Source organism: Coffea eugenioides, chromosome 3 (genome assembly GCF_003713205.1).
Source record: "Coffea eugenioides isolate CCC68of chromosome 3, Ceug_1.0, whole genome shotgun sequence".
NCBI lineage: Eukaryota > Viridiplantae > Streptophyta > Magnoliopsida > Gentianales > Rubiaceae > Coffea > Coffea eugenioides.
The window spans coordinates 35,582,604-35,602,906 of NC_040037.1; the positions used below are offsets into that span (position 1 = coordinate 35,582,604).

The 20,303-nt window shown below is 33.6% G+C and overlaps 2 long non-coding RNA genes across 2 annotated transcripts; one reads left to right on the forward strand and one right to left on the reverse strand.

Annotated features, from left to right (window-relative positions):
- Positions 1-2,558: 2,558 nt before the first annotated feature.
- On the forward strand, positions 2,559-4,254 carry LOC113767115. The gene is made up of 3 exons (XR_003467860.1): positions 2,559-2,790; positions 2,892-3,053; positions 3,816-4,254. It is a non-coding gene; the product is annotated as an uncharacterized LOC113767115 (long non-coding RNA).
- A 220-nt stretch (positions 4,255-4,474) lies between these two features.
- Positions 4,475-17,335, reverse strand: LOC113767020. The gene is made up of 2 exons (XR_003467837.1): positions 17,074-17,335; positions 4,475-4,868 (listed from the first exon to the last, which is right to left on the reverse strand). It is a non-coding gene; the product is annotated as an uncharacterized LOC113767020 (long non-coding RNA).
- Positions 17,336-20,303: the final 2,968 nt, after the last annotated feature.

The window sequence follows — 20,303 nt, forward strand, 5'->3', positions numbered from 1 at the left end:
GGTTTGGTTATTTTCCTTGGAATTGGGTTGGAAATTCCTTTTTCACTCTTTATTCGATTTATTTCCTTTTTTGTTTTCCAAAATAGTCCTTTCTTACCCTTTATCTTGCTCTGTTGTCCTTTAGGATATGCAAATCCTGTACATTGAAATATTTGAAAATTTCGGGCCTTATTCGGACTGCTATTTTATGGGGAAAAGTTTTTATGTTTTTCTTGAATATATCCTAGAGCCATTTTTGCAAAATCATCTTTTATTTGCTTCTTATTAGTGTAATGGGTAGATGGTTTTTGCTCAAACTATGGAATTCAGTTTATAGCTTGGCCAAATCTCAGGAAAAATAAATGTGATTAACCCTTCTTGTTAGAGGGCCAATTTTTTTATTCATTTACAACTAAAATTAGAAAAGTACAAGAAAAATCCAAACTAAAGTTTGTAATTAGTTTGAAATCCACTGTCATGGAGATAAGGGTGTCAATTGGACTCTATAAATAGTTTTAATAAGTTCAAACTCGATTCAAAAAACAAACGAGACTTTAGACTTGCGCACTTTTAAACTCGAGCCTAAATTAGAAAGTTCAAATTTGGCTCTATCATTTAATCTGAGCTTCCGAGCTCATATCAGGTTCAATTCAAATTCATAATTTACTTCATAATCATATATAATATATTAATATTTATAAATTTTTATACAAAATTTTAATATTTTAATATTATAATATGTATAATTATATATACATATATTTTTTTAATGATTTAATATGCAATTATATATGTTATATATACAATTATACATATGAACGGGATGGGCCTTAATCACCCTTGAGTCTTGTGAGGTCCAATCTCGACTCACATTTAATTTAGGCTTATTATTTAGATTCAAAATTTGCCCTCCTCTATTAAACATGCAACTCATCAGGCTTTTTTATGGGTTGAATGGGTTTGAATTGGGCTAGTCCGACCCTATTGACAGCTCTATATGGAAACAAAGTTGTCCTAATTCTTAGGAAATAGAGTATTACTATTTTTTTAACTAACGCTTCAAAAAAACTATTTTTTTAACTAGGATTTTCTAACTGGTACTTATTAAACACTTAATAATACATCTAAATTTCACCCAATTTATCATGTATATATGCACCCTAAGAACTACAACCCTCCCTAGTATTTATACATTTTTCTTAATTAATCTTACTTTTTCAACAATCTAACACCTGAATTGCATCTCTACGGGTGCCTAGACTCTTATTTTTTCACCAAGACAATTAAAGCAACTATTATTTTTGGTTAATTACATTTGCCTTCCTTGACTTTGGTGAGATTACAAGAGATGTTATGAATTTTAAATTGTTACTTTCAAACAGTTTGACTTACACATTGGATCTGTTTAAATTTTTTTCTAAATAATTTTTTCGCTTCCAGTATAAATATGTTTTTTAATTATTGTTTTTATTATTTCAACTGTCTTACAATCTCACACATCATATCATAAAATTTTTTACAGTATTATTCTAAAAACCTTTGTCCAAATAGTCTCCAATCCAAATAGAATTGTCCTCGGCACAATGGACTTGGAAGCAAGAATGAACCTTCAAAAAGATCGTCCAAATTTTTGGGGTTAAGATTGGCAAAAAATGTGGCTTTTAGAAGACATAAAATTGTCAGCATTATTTGACCCCAAAAAATTTTAAAAAAATAAAATAAAATGATCCCAGAGGTGTATTCTGTTCATTTAAATCTACATGTTGGTAGCTTGTAGTTGCAATCTGTGTTTCTTGATTTAGAACGTATATTATGTTTCGCATTTGGTCTCAAACAATCTCCTTTTCTTTTTATTTAGCACAAGCAAGTTTTCTCTTCCACTTTGTAGAATGCATGTAAATTTAAAGTTTGTTGTATATCCATTGTTAGGGTTGTTCGTTCCATCTCATTTGATTTTTTTTCAAATGACTGTCTTATTTTGTTTCCTTGAAATTATTTCAACTTTGGCTTCAATTACTAGTTCTATTTATCTAGGCTTGAATTTGGTCATTTCATAAAGGGTGTATCATTTGGATTGTGTTTTTGAAAGAGTTTTGAGTTCGATTCCTACTAGACTATCTCAAGAATTTTCAAGGGAAAAGGAAAAAAAAAAAAAAAGCAAGGCTATGAAGCAAACTAAAGTTTTCCTAAATTTTATGTAATTTGTAGGGCTACAATTCATTCGAGTAACTTGACTCTAGCTCACGAGTAGTTCGGTCAACTGCTACAGAGCTCGAGTCGATCTCGAACTACTTGATTAGGCCTATGAGTTGAGCTCGAGTAGGTATAATATGCACTTGTGAGCTCAACGAGCTCTAACGAGTATTTGTGTATATATTTAATTAATATTTTAGAAATATTCAAATGACTTCTTTGGGCTGCTTATTTGAAATAATTACGACCATATCTAGCTTCATTATAAATTTTGTGAAGATTGAATAAGTCATTTTGCTATAAAAAAAAAATAATGGAATTAGGGACTAAAGAAAAGAAATGTCACAAAATAAGAAGTCTTGAAGGAACTTCTTCCTCCTGTAGTCCCGCTTCAACATGGAGATTGGATAAAGCTCATCACCTACTAGAGTTCCACCCTAACTCGATTGATATCTTCCACGAACATGAGCTTGATCTTCATTAGACGGCAACGGTAAACGGCATTGACTTCAATCTGAAGGGGATGAATATTAGGAGGAGCCGAAATTAGAGAGGTGAAGCAGTGGAGGTTGCAGCTGATAATGTGAAGTTCCATCAGTTGCATTGTTATTATTTGAGGTATTTCTATTGTACTTGTGTATGAAACATGTTAATTACGAATCCATTTTTGCTAATTTAGGGAGAATTTGTTAAACCTAAAACCCTAACACCAAAATTAGGATTTGCAATTGTGAAGGTATTTCAGAGCACAGATGAGAGCTGGGATGCTGTCTTGTGATTGGGGAAGTAATAAAAATTTAGGAAAATGTAGGAGGATAGCTCAATTTGTTGGACATTAGACTCCTACATTGGTGCAATAGTGGCAACAGCCACTGGAGTAGGTAAGTGAATGAATGAAACTGCCTTGCTACTTTTTTTCCTTTGAGAATATCACATAATTCACGCTGCCTTCTTGCTTTCTTGTTTGGAAGACGAAGAAAAAGAAATTTAAACAGTGACAGCTTTTGAGAATTTGAGTCATGGTTGTGTAAAAGCTTACATTGCTGGGCTATTGTCATTATTCTCGAGTATATATAATCACTGTCCAAAACAATCTGACATGTCACAATGCTTAAGAATCTTTGCTTGTTGTCCTTAAAAAGCAACAATGTAGTTTTAGTTGGTAATGTTGGGCACCTGTTTTCTTCGTTTTTTTTGAGAGATTTACAACTCGAATGAATTTGAGATTAACACTAGCTATTGCTAATCAATATTCAATACCAAATACTAGAATTTTGATGAAAGGTGGAATTCATGTCATTTTGGGCTATTCATTTTTTCATTATGTATATATCCAAACTTTGCAGCTCTTAGATTTAATTTGTGCATCTTTGTTAAAGCGATAAAGTCACACTTTAATTTGGGAGTATTTGTTAAAGTCAAACCTTAGTTAGTAAAGGTTTCCATTTCGTCTTCAATTCATAGTTAGTAAAGTCTGGTTTACCTTGTTTTTTATTACGAGTTTGTTTCTTTGCTAAGCATAATAGTAGTTTGTCATAACTCATAAGAATTAGCAAGGGTCAATAGTGTTAACAAACAACTTTGGTATGTGATTTTTAGGTCTACAATTATTCAGTAATTTAACATATTTTTTTAATTTAAAGGCATGTTGATTAGCCTCCCCCTCCAAGGTTTCCTCAATGCTATAGCCACGTGTATCTACTGCCAATTCATCCACTCCATTGATCTTGGAAAGTCCAGTATTTGTCTCTGCGAGTAATGAAGGAGGAAATGAAGCTATTACAATGTCAATAGGCAATTCTTCTCCTCTTGGGCTCTATTGCCTGGCATTCACATACCAAACAACTGCAAGAATGACTATGGGTATCATCTTTAGAGCATCCATTCTCATGGGATTGCTTTGTTATGGTTTGCTTTCTGGTCCAGCAATTGTCATGTCCAATGTAACAAATGAGACATGGCTGATATACCAGGGTCGATGCACAACAATTCCAGAGTGTATTGCAATTTGCAAGAAAGAAAAATACGCTGATGGAGGCGTTTGCAAAAAGCCTTCTAGTGATTCACCCTACGTTAATTGCTATTGCATAGCCCATTGAATTATAAGAAGCCTTGGAATTGTGTGATCTTAGCGTGATGATTCTGAGTTATTATGGAATGAATAATTATTTTGATGAATAATAGCAATTTATTTTACTAAAAAAAAAGGGAAATGAAGCTATTGCTCCTGGAAATGAAAGTGGTACTTTGAATACCAATAGAGGACAAGCGACAACCAGGGACAATAATGCTCAAAAAGGAATGGTAGGTGAAGGTGATGGTCAATTTCATATGCCTAAAAGAAATAAAATGTTAGAGGCATGGGATGACTTTGACGAATTTCAAGAAGGAGTGTGATGACCCCACCTCTTTCTAGGGCGTACCTTAAAAGTTAGCGGATCGCCTGCCTAACTCTCGTCAAGGCTTACTAATATCACATTAACTTCAGAGATACTAGTTAGATAACTCTCACTAATATTTACATTAACTTCAAATATAACATCCGATAAGACAAAAGCCAACCGTTCAAGTCTTTTACAAAACCTAGTTTAATACAAAAGCTTCAACCCTTAATAGGATATTAAAGGGGTGCACAGACACGAAAGTCTTCACGCTAACTTTCTAAGATCCCCCGTTCAAACCCTGACCACCAATTCCTGTAAAGAAAACAAACTAAACGGTTGAGCCAAAGTTCAGTGAGGTTTACCGAGCAAGTAACATTTAACAAACACTTAAAATAGTACAATTAAGCAAGTAATACACATTTCACTATTCAAACACTTTCAAAGGATACAAACTCCTCCTGAGAGTCATTTGAACATCATTGTACATTCCGCCAATTCATTCCCTTTTATCCTCCAAAAACAATAAATAATCCCCTACATTCAGAGATCATTTCAATAATCCACCAACTTCTATGTAATACTCGAATATATCGAAACATTTATCCAGAGCTTCCATTCTATTTGACGAAGCCCTTTGCCGGCTCGAATAGCCCGTTGAACAAAGGGTTTTGGGCCCAGTTCAGCCAATGCGGCTTACATTCATGCACATATATAATATCATTTGATCAATTATCAACCTTCAAACTCAACTAAGCCGTGTGCGATGTAGTACACCTCCGACTTAGAAGGCGAGGGACAATTGATTTACACATTACAAGGATTCACTAGCAATATCCATAGTACATACATTCATCGCATAATTTCATTTAAGAACATAAACAGTTAACCACATAGTTCGGCAACACTCACTAAATATTCAAATAACTACTCTCGGGCTTCAGGGTGGTTTCCTGGCTCACAGCTACTTCCTGAAGCAAGTTAATAATTTCAAAGTAAATACATAATTTGTAGATGTTCACTTATTGTTCTTACCTTATCATTTGAACTATTAAAATCAAGTTTGACTTTAAAATACAAAATATAACATGTTCAATATTCATTTATCATTTTATTTTGAAACTTATTGACTTTATTGTTTTAATCAAGAAATATACATATTTTCCAAGTTAATAATTTATAAAATATTTATTTTAGGATTAAATCATTTTCCACTCAAGATTCTAAGATTAAGGCTTACGAATATTCCATTGGTTCCTTTTAACTAGTTAAACTTTAGGTTATTTGGAAATTAAATTTAATTCCATTACACCAGCCCCTCAAATTTTATAATCTTTAAAATATTCGTGAAGACAAGATTAAGTGATTAGAAGGCAATTTATGTATATAATTATCATGAGTTTTCCTCTCATTTGCCTTAGTTTAACTCTGCTCGTAGAACTAGATATAGTCATTAAATCTCAGAGCAACCGTAACTATCATTTATGTAAGTTTACAGAGTTGGAATAGCAGAATTGCTGTTCAAAATTTGGTTTGCTCAATGCCGGCATCAAAGCAAGTTGCATTCGGGAAACAAGAGAAAAGCAACCAGAAAGGCAGCTTTGCCATCCTCTGGGGTTTTGATCAGAACTGAAGTTACACTCATCGGATTGAGGCAAATGTTATAGCATTTCGAAATTAAGACATAAACCTACATTTTCTATGAAGACATCGATACTTAGTTCTCGCATTTTCAAGGTCAAAAATGGACGGTCAGAAGCACATTCTGCTTCATTCTCTCGAACACCAACCTGCAATCAGTCGGGTTCAAGAGCTCTGCTTTACTCACGTTAGGTTCAGGTTATTTCGGTCTTACTTGCTGAGGTTAAGGGACTTATGATATTTTAAAACTTAACACACTAGTTTAGAAGCTACGTTTTGGACGAAATAGCCAAGATTTCTTATGTTTTCTTTCTCGGATGAAGCCAACAGGTTCAGCAGTGTAGCAGTTTAATATACCACACTTTCGCCATAACTCCTTCAGTTTTAACTCCAGCTCATCATGCCAAATACACGTATTAAACTACAAAGTAGCTTTAAATATCAGATGTGAAAGTTTACAGAGTGGAGTTTGAAATAAAAACTGATCAGAGGTTTAACTCTCTCTCTCGGTCATGACAGAAAAGCTTCGGACAGCAATCAACCTTTTAGCGAGAAATTCCTTCATTAACTACTTTATTTCATACTCAAATCTAACATGCATGCCAAGACTAAAACATTACACAATAACTAAGCCTCAACGTAGGAGTTTAGAACCAAAATCTATAAAGAAACCTGGAAATTTCCTTCTTTCCTCCTCCGGCCAGCTTAGCAGAACTTCCAACTATTTCCTTCAATCAAACTTAGTTTTTCTTCGTTAAAATCCAACATGCAACCTTAATATTCAAGTGTACTGAATGACTAAGAGGTTATTACCAAAAAATTTACTTTATTTATGGCTGCAACTCAACAACAACTCTCGGTTCCCTCCATTTCTGTCCAGTTCCCAATTTTTGCTCCTTTATCAGATTTCTCCTCGGTTAAAACTCATTGTGCCTTGCTAAAAACTAACATGCAGCTTGTATATATACTCATTTGTGCCAAATAAGCAGAAGGTTATGGTAGATTCTTACCTTTTTTCCCTTAAAAATCGAAAATGGCAGACTGCTCTATCCCTTCTCTGTCTCGGCTCCTTCAATACTTGCACCAGCTCTACCCTTTTCCCTCACTGATGTAGTTGATACGTGAAGTGCAGACTGGTTTCTCCTCTTATCACTCACTTAGCTCTCAGTTTAGGATGGTTAGAAGTTGAAGAAATGGAGAACCTAGCTGTCGGTTCTCATTAGCTTCTCTCGGTGATCACTCACAGCTTCCTCACTCGGTGGATGACAATTCCAAAGCTTCTCCACTCGGTTCTTATTTCTAATGTTCTGATAACTTAGCTGGTCGCATGGTAGTTTAGCTAGAATTTTAAGGTCAGGTTGGTCTTTTAGTTGTAGTTAATTGGTCTCCAAGGCCTAAAATTTTTATGATCCCATGCTTGAACTCCTAACTTTTGTTATATATATATATATTTTACACCACTCCAAAGTATTTATAAATTCTTAATTTTTTTGTAAAATTTAAATTTAGACATTTAATTGACCAATTATTACTTCTAATAGCAAAATAAAAATAATACGTACTAAGCTTACTCAAATTTTCTCGGGTTTGGAGTAATTTATTATGCCATTTGCAAACATTGCCAGAGAAAAATATCTCAGGCCAAACGAAGCAAACAACATGTGAAGACATTTAGGTAGCTATGCAGCTAGAAAAGCCAAATTGAGAAATGCCAAGCAGCAAACAAAATTAAATTTCTATCCAGCGGATGAAATTTTTCCAACTATACCGCCACTGCACCCGAGGAAATTTGACATGGAAAAAATGAGGGAGGCAACTGTACATTGGATCTTGATGCACAAGCATCCTCACCATTTTGGAGGAAGAGGGTTTCAACTTTATGATGAAGCGTGAATTTTTGGAGTGGCAAAAGATCTCTCGGATGACAATAAAGAGGAATTGTGCAATGGTGTGTGAATTGGAAAAAGGAAACTAAAGAACATGTTGAGACATATACAAAAAGTTAGCTTGACAATTTATGAAAAATCAAAGAATCAAAAGATTGAGTACATGGTTGTGACCGGGCATTGGATTGATGCTAGTTGGAAACTTCAAAAAAGGGTGCTAAGTTTCATTCACATCCCATCACCTCGACGCAGAGTTGAGATTGTGGCTGCCCTTTTCAAATGTATGAAGGAGTAGGGAATTGAACAGAAAATCCATACTATTTCAGTCGACAATGCTGCCAGCAATGATGTGGCTGTCAGACTATTAAAAGCTGACTTTGAATAATCCAAGAAGCTACTAGGTGGTGGAAAGCTATTTCATGTCCGTTGTTGCACCCATGTCTTGAACCTTATGGTTCAAGATCGCCTAAAGGAGATAGTTGATATCTGTGAAAATATCAGGGATAGTGTGGATTTTGTGAACAAATTCAATGCTAGGGCATTGCTATTTACAGAAATTGCTCAACAACATCAAATTCTTGGAAAAAGTTGCTCCACGACTGTAGGACAAGATGGAACTCCACATACGAGATGTTGAGTTGTGCTGTGAAATACAAGGAGGTTTTTCCTCGTTTCCATAACCATGAGTCCCTTTATGATTTGTGTCCATCTATTGATGATTGGGAGAAAGTAGAAAAGGTCTACACCATTTTAGAGAAATTCTACACCTCCACACATATAATTTCAAGGAATGAGTTTGCAACGAATAACCTATTCCTCCCAAAGATCCTCTAGAGTGAATGAAGAAGATGATTTCATTCGGGTAATGATTACAAGAATGAAGCTGAAGTTTGATAAATACAAGAGCGAATGCAATTTATTGATGTCGGTTACGGCTATCTTAGATCTAAGGCAAAAAATGCAAACAATAGAGTTCATCTTTCCTAAAATGTACTCGCATTATTAGGCTCAAGAGAATATTACAAAAGTTTGAAAAGTCATCTTTGACCTTTATGAAGAGTATATTGCTATGGTTAATAGTGCAAGTTTGGATCCAGAGACTTCAACAAATACTTCAACTTCTAGCCAAGATCCTCGTCGACCTCCAACAGATTATTAGGATGACTTGGATGAGTATTGTGGCGAACTCAAGACCATTGAGCCCCACAAGTCTGAATTGCTGGACTATTTAGACAAGCCTCGCCAACCAAGTGGAAAAAATCCAAAGGAGTTCGAGTACTTCAATTGATGGAGGATCAACCGATTTACATACCTGGTTCTTTTTTAGATGGCTGCTGATATATTGGCCATTTCCATAACTACCATGGTATCCGAAGCCACATTTAGTGCCGAGACTAGGGTGATAATTCAAATCTTATTGTGTACAGGCAATTGGTGTAGAAATTTGCACGAGATCAAAAAGAAAGTGAAAGTAAGTTTCACCTTTATACTTTTGTTATTTGTTCGTAAATCAGTAGTTATAAGTTGCTTAATTGATTTTATAGTGACATGTTTATTCAACTTCTAACATCTCAATTGAATCACGGAAGATACTGAAAAAATACGAGCTTCGAAGTGTACGAGATGCTAGATTCAACTATTCAGGTACACTTCATTTGTGCTTCTTTATAAAATTTTATTTTAGTCATTTAGTGTTCTTATTTTGCTTTAAATTCTATCCAAATTTAGAGAGCAAAAATACTAATTTTATTTTGGCCAATTTTATGATGTTGGATTGCTGGAAAGTAGAAAATATGAATCTGGATCATGGATGAATTTAGAACATGTTATATTGTTGAAACTCATGTTTTGTGACGTTATTGGATTGTTGGAGCTTCCTTATGGATAGATTGTTGTTGACTGCATTATATATTGTGCACAGATTGGTCTCATGAGCTTCATAATAGGTACGAAACAAGCATTAATATTTAAGGGGCTGCTGTTGGCTGAAGGAACTTCACTTGCTATTGAATCTGCTCCGTTTGGCCATTGCTTATTGTTGAAGAATTAAGATGCTATTTTACTTAGAATTAATCTTTCCTACACTGTCAATGTATACATTGACGGGTTTGGATGAATGCCACATCATCTAAATCTGAATTTAAACATCAAATTTTGTATACGTGACATGTATCTAGACCTGCTAGTGTATACACTATCAATATATGAAATATTTACCCTTTCACTTATATAAATTGATGTTAGTTCTCATTTGTGCTTGTTTTGGCTCGACACATTAGAGTTGGAATCTTTGGTTCGGTGTAGATTATGCTTCATTTTTAGACCTTGGTTATGGCAGATTTTTTGTGGTTAATAAACTTCAACAGGATGTAGATGCAATTTTTTTAGGCCTTAGTTATACAGAATCTATTTAGGAAATTCAGTAATCAAGCTCGAGTACTCGATTGCGATTACGAGCTCAATTTTGGCTCAATCTCCAACGAGTTGAGCTTGAGCCTGGAATACATTATTTGGAGTTGAGCTCAAGCACATTTTAATGAGCTCGCTCAAGTTTGATCTCGAGCTTGAGTTCTGTGTATGGCCATCAAGTTCGAGCTCGAGTATTGGGATACTCAAGCTCGATTCGACTCAATATCACCCCTAGTAATTTGTATGTAATTTGTAAAAATTTTAAACAGTTTTCTATGACAGTAAAAATGTTAAGTACTTTATTCTAAATTTAAATTGTTTTTAACCATTTGTAGCCCGTGCATATCACGGGATATAAAAGTAGCTTTTCACTAAAATTATATACATACACACACATACATATATACATACATATATATGTGTGTGTGTGTGTGTGTTTGTGAAAAATAATTTTCTCTCTCTAAATGTAGTTTTTCACTAAATTTTAAATATATACATAGATACATACACACACAAAATATATATATGATAAATTTTATTTCCGTTAACTATTTTCTCTCTCTTAGGCGGCATGCCTAATTGACAAGAATTAATGAGTTGGCTTTTCTCTTTCTGGATGAATTCAATTCGGTTTAGTGAGAGTTATTCAACTTTTTTTGGATGGTAAATAATTATTCTCTCTAAATGTAGTTTTTCACTAAATTTTAAATATATACATAGATACATACACACATAATATATATATATATATATATATATATATATGAAACTTTTATTTCCATTAACTATTTTCTCTCTCTTAGGCGGCATGGCTAATTGACGAGAATTATTGAGTCGGCCTTTCTCTTTCTGGATGAATTCAATTCAGTTTAGTAAGAGTCATTCAACTTTTTTTGGATGATAAATATTTGCATAAACCCCATCCACCAATGTGGCAATAGACCCTACCAACTAGAAGCAACCACATTTCTGCCTTGCATTTTACCGTTCTGAAAAAGAAAGATCACTTACATCTTTTAACATGAGTCTGGAATTTTTTTGAAAAAAAATTTTGAAGGTAAAAAGAAGGTATAATTTGTATCAGAACACACTGATCAAAACTTTGAAACAAAATCAAAGACTCCCTCTTTTATAAAGGTGGAATAAATTAATAATAACAAAATAAGAGGGTTGAGGAGAGAGCTTTAGAGATTGAAGTTAAGGACAGAGAAAGAGAGATTGAAGATAAATTTTGTGGGTGAACAAAGATCTCTCTAATTTGCCTTTGTCAACTAATATACTTAAAACATTTTTCTGATAACTAACCTAAGAAAAATAACCTTAAAAAGAACAGTCCAACTCCATGGAATCCATCCAAAAAAAAATTAGAAGCATCCCATTGAAACTCAAACTACAAGACTTCTAAACTAATAGAAGTGACTTATCCAACTTACACACCAATAAAACTTAAGACAGCCTTCAAAAAGCCGTTATGAAAAATCATTATTTTATAGGCAGCCTATTGTTGCCACCATATTATATCCCAGCACTATACTGCTATCTATTGTAAAACATGAACTAAATTTCACTTTTACATCCTCCAGAAAAGAATAAAAGCCTACATGGATGAGATACAATTGGAGATGAAATTAAGATCATTTGTTCAATACATATGTTTGTGAGCTGTGTTATGATAAAATTCAACTTTATCTATGATTAGACCATGTAAAGATCAATCCATAACTAGGTGTTTGTGCAAAAGAAATTAGTGTATCCCACAGATGATCAATCGCTATTATATTTATTAGCTAATATAAGTGAATTGTTAGTTTTACATGTAATAAACCATTCCAACGCCTCCTGTATCTGAAAGATAAACAAGCAAAACCACTTTTAGCTAATTAAAGCTCATTAAATTATGCACAGCCTACAGTCGTAAAACTATTGTGTCTACATACTAAGACTGCTATCTACAACAAAACATCTATGAGAAGTCTGAATACTACAGAAGCATCCAAAAGCTGCCTGGTGTAACCAAGAATGGTAGAATATAAATTAAATTCTATCCTATGTTGAAAAATTATACAAATTTCATGAATATGTCCTACACACCACTAATAATGGCTCAACCCCCTACTATGGACGATTTTAACTATGTTCTTAAGGTGAATGATTCTGCAATTACACTTAAGCTTAAAACCTTAAAGAAACTATCCAGGTCAAAAAGTTTAGCCGGGTACTTGTAAACAAATTCCAAACACAGACATTAATGATTACCCCAAAGAGTTGAAGGAAAATAAAAGCTTAGAATGCAACACTCATTCAGCCTAAAACACATATACCAAAGATCAATCCTACAACCGCATTCCAAACTCAATTTAACCTTCAAATCAGATATCTTTTCAATGTCAATCCTTTGTAACTATGAGCCAATACACACTGGAGCAGAATTATTTAAGAATCTAGATTTCCATATTAGCTGTGCCAAATCTATACATCTCTCCCACTCAAAATTCTCTTTAACAATCATACAGCTATCCAGTCTATCAAACCAAAATAAAGTTTATCCACAACTCAGGCTGGCTGCTCCCCAAGTATTATCTGTATTCAAGAGTCCAACAAAGTGCATAATGTCTTATTTCCCAAGATTTAGTTCAAATCCAGTCCTAGATGTCATGTTTCCATAGTCTGACGACACCATCTTCTCATTCCCAATTTTACCCCTCCTTAGACAACTCTTTAACTCTCATTAATGCTCACTGGTTCAATACTCTTTTATCCTAAGGCACAAAACTAATAATTAGACCATGAAAAGATCAATCCATAACAAAAGAAATTGGAGTCTCAAAGAAGCTCAAGCGCTAATGCAAGTGACTTGTTAAGTTTACATGCTAATAAACCATTTAGTGACCACCAGTTTCTAAAAGGTAAACGAGCAAAACCATGGTTAATAAATTAGAGCTTATTAGATTATACACAGCCTATCGTTGTAAAGCTCCTATGTCTACGCACTGAGACTGCTATGTACTAAAAAATGTTTGCGAGGAGTTTGAATATGAGAGAAGCTACCAAAAGCTGCCGGGTGTGCTATAATATAACTTCTATCCTTGAAAAAAATATACTACGAATATCAGGAAAATTTCTTTGACACCATTAATAATGACTGGACCCCATAAAATGTGGATGATTTTAACTATGTTCGTAAGGTCAATGATTCTGCAATTATCATCTTAGTAGTGCCAAATCTAACAGCCTCATTCACTCAAAATTCTCTTCAACAATCACATGGCAACCTAGTCCATGGAACCAAAATAAAGTTAATCCACAACACAAGCCAGCCACTCATAGGTGTCGGTTATCCTCATTTTAGAATCCAACAGCCTAGACAATGCCTTATTTCCCAAGATTTAATCAAGATTCAGTCCTAAATGTCATGCCTCCATGGTCTAAGGACCATCATAGCTTGAGCTACCTAAAGTAATTATACCAATTTCTCATTCCGCAACCTAACCCATCCTTGAATAACCAATTAGATTCCTCCTTCACTCTCGCTAGGACTCACTAGTTTAGTATTCCTTTAAACAAAGGTACTTGTTAAAAAATAAAGATCAAAATTTCATCCAATCTTCAAAAGATCAACCTAATACTTCAGGCATCCACTCAAAAGAACTAGGTGCATCTCTTAGAAGCTCATGTTCTACTACAGTTATAAACTAACTAATAGAAGCAACCACTCGAGTTTACATGCAAAAAAGCCTTTGAGTTTTTGAAAGGCAAACAAGCAAAACCTTCGATAGAACAGATTATGTTATGGAAAGCCTACAATTGCAACTACTTGCTAGAAATGCAGTATTCCAGACAAATAAGAAAATTTTTTTGAATCTCACCTTTCTTAAACTTTCCATAGCTCTAGGACCTCCCCTCTCAATCTGTCCATCTCTCTCTCTCTCCCTCTCTCTCTCTCTCTCTCACACATACACATGCTCAATTTCACACATACACATTCCACCAACGCACAAGAACATGAGAAGTCTAGAGAATAAATAAGCATGAGAGAAGCAATGAAAAGTAACTAGGTCCAGTCCATAATATTAAAGTCTAAATTCTCTATAAAGCAAAAATAATTTCAAAAATGTTATAAATATGTCCTTAACATCACTAATAATGATTTAACCCCCTAAATCTTGGAAGATTTTAACTATGTTTTCAAGGTGAGTGATTGTGCAATTTTCCTTAAGCTAATGCCTTAAAGAGTTTCAAGTTCAAACTGCTCGGTGAAGTACTTAAAACAAATCCTTCTTCTCCCTCTTCTACTTTTATCTTGCCACACAAAATAGCTCTTTCAACCCATCCATGCTAGATTCATACTTTGGACGCCTCACTCAAATCTCTCAAGGGCATACCATTGAGATCTTCAAGTTTTAGCTTTAATTAGTACTAGAATATTTGTACATTGTTTCCATTTTATCAGGTCAAAAACAACGACTCCTTTTTGCTATTATTTTCTTTAAGTAAAGAAAGACAAATTAGGTTTGTTTCAAATGAGGAGAAAGTACGAGAAATGAGTTAGCATAAACCCTGGAAGAATCCCACTCAGTGGATAGTATTATGTAAATTCGAAGCAAAATAAATAAGCAAAGTAGCTTAGCATAAAAAAATTCAACTATTAATAATCAAACAAAGCAAAGCATAGAACTCTACAATTCTACAAAAATTTACATAATATTTAGTCAAAAGTATAGAAAGAAATGGAGAAATAAAAAAAATTCAAAAATAAGAATTCAAAAATAAAAATGCAATATACAAGCATATTACACATTGGAATTTGTAGTTCATTCTCAAAGAAACTATAAAGTTTTAACAAGAAAAAACAAAGTACTTAAAGGTATAAATCAATTCATCATACATTCAATACTTTTTCGGTGATAAACTTGGTTTTCAACTTGCAAACATCATATTGCTTGAAAAATAGATCTTTTACCCCTTTGAGGCTTACAATTCATAAGAGTAGATAAAATAAGCGACCCAAGAGCAAATGGTATATCCTTCAAACAATAAAATGGTTGTGAGTTGCGAACCAAGTTTATCAAGAAACAAAATCATCAATGTGTGAAGAACTAATTTATTCCTCTAAGTACTATATTGTTTTTCCTAGTAAGGCTTTATAGTTTCTTTGAGATTGAAGTATGAATTCCAATGTGTAATCTGTTTACATATTGAATTTTTGTTTTTGAATTTCATCATTTCTCTATTTCTTTCTATAATTTTGATGAAAGATTGTTTAAAATTGTAAGAAAAAAAAAAGAATTCTATTGTCTGCTTTATTGTTTATGAATGTTTGGTTTTTCCATTCTAAGGTACTTTGCTCATTAGTTTTCACGAAGAACTTACTATTTTTTTTTTTGGTTCCCATGATCTTCGGAATTACTTCTTAGTGTTCTTGGAGGTAAGGTGTAGTCCCCCTCCTCGTATTTTTCCATTTCATCATGATTAATAAATTTGGGCTGGCACCCCGCCCCGTGTACGGGGTTTGCCATTAAAAAAAAAAGAACTTACTAAACACTTTGCCGAGATTGAAAATCTTACAAAGCTTTGTACAAACTATTCTCGTTTTTTTCTTATCATGCACTTCATAGTACCTCAACATAAAAGGAACCCCTTTCTAACAATCTAATTTTCTCCTTCCTAGATTCAGTTTTTCATTTCCCTTTGGTGTATTACTCAGTTATTTTTAAGGACATTGTGAGGATAGTTATTAGGACATCAATCTAAAGTCGCTAGCCATCCCATGTACAGTGAGTAAAAGATTAGCTTACTAAATAAATGACTCTTAATTCCCAATGCAGCAATAACCCTTATTCTTACATTCATTAACTTTTGTTTTTTTTTTTAATTTGCAAGTCAAAGTCAGTATTGCCTAGACAGTCATAACAAAATCTTTTCACTTGTTATCTCATTTAGAACTTTACGGCAAATTCAGCATAACAAAATTTTGAAAACCAAGAAAATTCGGTATTACCTTTTGGGTTCTTCTTTAAACACTTAGCAGACGAACCTAAAAAGCTCAATATTTCAACTAAACTAAATTTCAGCCATACTCAGATTTTCAGTTTTTAATATCAAGATATATGAACACGGAGCTTTACCATCAATAGCGCTGTTCTTGTTTATGGCGCCTTGAGTAATTACATGACCTCTTAATCTATACGGAACCAATTGCCATCATTAACGTGCATTTCAACCTAGAAGTTTTTTTTTCTTTTTCAACAAGGTAAAACTTGTCCTATCCATGAAGGAACTCACATTCTACAAAAACCTCTGCTCATTTGGTCAACAAGACATAAATTTCACCAAGTACAATACACAAAAGGAGGAAAGTGAAAAAAAATAAAGAAAAAAAGGAAGAAAATATATCTTTCAAACAAGAGAAGATGACAGAGACTTTTTCTCAAACAACTCGGTGATAATTCCAGAACAAATATAAACAACACAAAATCTAAGAAACAACTGAAAATTCGACAATACCCAGCAAGAAATTCACCGAAAGAATTAAGAAACAAAGCAACCAAGATAAAAACAAAATAAGGGAAACACAGAAATCTGACCTGACAATAACATTAAGCTTAATCTTTTTCTTCTTCTTTATCCTCGCATCTCAGGCTGCTTCTTCTTCCTACGGCTCCCAAATTGTCCTCTCTCGCGCTCAGGAAAGACCAATTTTTTTGAATCATAGAAGAAAAGTGGGAATATGATTTGGTGGGTTGCATTTAAATAGTACATGGTAGTAGCAGGAATGCGTTTTGGCGGTGGCGCCTAACGGAAAGTTGTTTCCATTCCGCTCACACCATCTCAAGACCGTGGGGTCGCCTCCAGAGATTTATTAAAATTTCGGCAAGATCCCCAGGTTTTAGAAACTTAAACATATACCCCCAATTTAAAGCTTTCAAACTAAAGACCTTATGCTAGAAGGAAAAAATTTTCAACTCAATTTGGATAGCTATTTTTGTTTATTCAAAAAATCTTTCCTTGCTTCATAAAGATGTTTCTAATAATCTATTTGTTTCCTCAACTATTTTTTTTGTTTCACATACATCACATCTTAACAAGTGTTACATTACTATTTAAACAAAATCTCAAATAATCATCCATTGAAATGGACATTTTTTTTTGTAAAATGTAAACAAAAAAATAAAAATTATTTTGCTTTACTTGCCTATCACTATTCTATCCTCTTCTATTTTGACCACAATTTGGCAATTCAAATCTTGATCCTGATTTCCCATCTTCCTGTCTTCTGCACTTTCTCAATATTTTCTTTTGAAGTTGACTTGGCAACTTCTCTCCTTGTAATAGTATGTTTTTCTAGAAAAAGGCCTTAATAACACTTAAATGCTTCTTAAATAGTGCAAACCATTCTAGAAGAAAACTATAAACAGCTAATGATTAGGTGCCATCGACAGTTCCCTTAGTTTAATTGTTCCTTAACTCTTTTTCTTGACTCAAGCCATTGTGGTCTTTCCCAATATTGAGTATTTTCAGTTGTTTATTGATTTCTAAAATACATACTCTTCATTTACCAAAGTACCCTAATAGATACTCCTCTATCGTTTAGTCAGTAGAAAGGTAATTTTAATGTGATCTTTCATTTGTTCCTACTTATTATATTTTCTTTTACTCGGTGAATTTAGACACAGTTCGTTATGTTGAATAAATCTACATATTACCTTTTCCTTATCTAAATATCACACGAATGTAGGCACAATATTCAACTCTATACCTAGTTACTATACTGATCCCCTACCATATCAACTAGTCAAAAACCTAACCACAAACTAATTTACATTATGTTCTTAAGAGTTTTTTTCTTTTAAATCTCAAAGCTAGGTGAATGTGGTCACCAAAATATAATAGCGGATAGATCAAAAGATGCAGGATGCAGGGTTTGAACCCCTGACCTATAGTCTAAAAAGAGATTTTAAATCTATTTTAGTGGCCAACCTACCCAAAATAACTTGGTTATTTAGCAAAATTCATTGATCACATTTTCTATTAGGGTTTGGCTAAGAAATGCCCTGGAGGCACTCGTTAAGATAGTTTCAAGTATTAATTGTTTAATAAGAGTGAAAATAAATCGAGAAAGTATCCAATTGCAGGGGATCAATTAATTATGAATGTGTGTATTCAAATGATAAGTTAAGTGTAATTTGGCTGTCAAAAAGACCTTCTCTTTCAAGAATAAATGACTGTCCACACACTTAAAGACTACAACTGTTTCCTTCCGTTAGTTTCCTTAGCTGAAGTATTTATCATGGCAATATATCGTACCATCCAATGTGGTTATTCCTTCAATCAAGTATTCTTTCTTCCATCCAGCAATGTCCTTCCAGCCTAGTATAAGATGATTTTTTCGAGTATGATTTTGCCGTGGTATAAGATGATTATTAACTTGTAGAATTGAATAATATTATGATGTGGTGACATGTTTTATTGGTATTTCTTTTATGGTTTTGTGTGTGTCGGCAGACACATGCATATAGCAAGAAAGAAAACCAATGATTGTTCTAGCTTTCTTAATTTTTCTAGTAGTATGTGTCTTCATGTTTCTCCAGTGATCATGTTTGGCCATAACTTGCAACTTGTTCTAATTAATATGGACAAAAAATATTCAATTAATAGTGAGGAAATTTGTCAAGTCATAGAGATCTATATAGAATCACAATTTCATCCTTAGTCTTTGATTAGTCTAGGGCTGTTCGTCCTGGATTAATCATTGATTATTCTAAATTCCCTAACCTAGTGTCCGTGAGTGATCAAAATGAAAAAAGAAAACGTGCATTGATTAACAGCGGTGTTATCCCTAAAGGCGAAGTGGATGGAGCAATGGATCATTTATGTTTTCTTACAAACAGAAGAATCAACGACATAGCAATGGATAGAGCAACAATGCAACAATGTCATTGTGCAAAGTCGTTGACTCCACGACTCAACGTTTAGGGGAAGATGACAATTCAAAAGACGATTTTTCAAAGTCATTAAAGGTTGCCAAATGTTTACCAAAATAAATAATTATTCCAAATTAAGTGACTTTATAAAATTAAGGACTTTTCTAATTCAAAAACTTTCTCAAATAATGACCTTGTTAAAATGAAAACTTTCTTTCCAAAGTTGGGAAGAGTTTCCAAAATAATAAATTTCCAAGAAAATGGAAATATTTTAAAATGGAAAACTTACCTAAAAGGAAAGTTCTAAATATGAAAACTTTACTAGTCTAGGGATGAATTAATAAATAATGAAATGTTTATTTGAATTAATAAATAAGGAAACGTTTATTTGTGATAATAAACAATCAATGTATATAAAGTAATAAAGTTATGTGGCTTTTCCCTAGCATTAGAAGGTAAGGATCAAGAACCATAATAGGACTTTCGATCAAGCTCATCGAACTGAGTGGAATTTGATGTATCATATATATGAGTTAAAAAGGTGATTGAGAAATGCATTCACGAAAAATGTAAAATTTTTCTTTGGAAAATCAAAATCCAAACAAGGCCTATCTTCTCCACCAAATCATGAAAAATCTGTTTGTAAGACATACCATAATGGTACTAGCATCCCTTAAGACATACCAACGGATGTTGGTGCAAGTAGAAGGGGCTTGCATCCCTTAACCATGAGGTCTCGAGTTCGAAACCCATGGGAATGGAAAAAATAACATTGGAAGAGCTACCCCTATGGGACCCGACCCGGCTCGAACAGAATTAGTCGCAGAGCGTAAAACGGATGCGGACACCTGTGGTGTATACCAAAAAAAATAATGGTACTAGCATTTATTTAG